Source organism: Pteropus medius, unplaced genomic scaffold (assembly GCF_902729225.1).
Source record: "Pteropus medius unplaced genomic scaffold, Ma_sr-lr_union100, whole genome shotgun sequence".
NCBI classification, from domain to species: domain Eukaryota; kingdom Metazoa; phylum Chordata; class Mammalia; order Chiroptera; family Pteropodidae; genus Pteropus; species Pteropus medius.
The window spans coordinates 3,805,923-3,806,409 of NW_024348242.1; the positions used below are offsets into that span (position 1 = coordinate 3,805,923).

A 487-nucleotide genomic window follows, 5' to 3' on the forward strand; every position below is an offset into this window, starting at 1 on the left:
TCACATTCATAAGTCCAAAGAGACAGAAAGACGGTCACCAGGGGCTGGGACGGGGGGTGGGGAGTGAGTGCTTCCCGGGGATGGTTTTAGCTGGGGAAGGTCAATGCTGTGGAGCTCGACAGAGGTGACAGTTGTGCAACAATGTGAACGCACTTAAAACCACTCAGCTGGGCACTTAAAAATGGTAAAAGTGGGTAATTCATGTTACAGATTTTTACCGCAAGAAAAAAAATTAAAATGACAAACTAGACACACAAATGAACAGCCTAAAAAGAAATTTAACAAAATGGCAACACAGGGTTAGAACAGTGGTAGAACTTAAAGGCACTATTTTCTAGGTTTTCCACATTTTCTATAATTTAGTTCTATAATTTAATCTTATAAACTTTAAAGAAACGAAATCGAGAAGCAAGAATAAGAAAAACGCTCCAACTGTGACAAGCCACAGTGAAGGGTTTAGGTCGAACTCCTAAAGGCTGGTCCGTGA

The 487-nt window shown here is 40.9% G+C and overlaps 1 protein-coding gene across 1 annotated transcript in view; it reads right to left on the reverse strand.

The window, feature by feature from the left end:
• The window catches only part of ATP6V0A2 (ATPase H+ transporting V0 subunit a2), a 30,486-nt gene that overhangs the window by 8,000 nt on the left and 21,999 nt on the right, over nt 1–487 (reverse strand). The window lies entirely within an intron of this gene.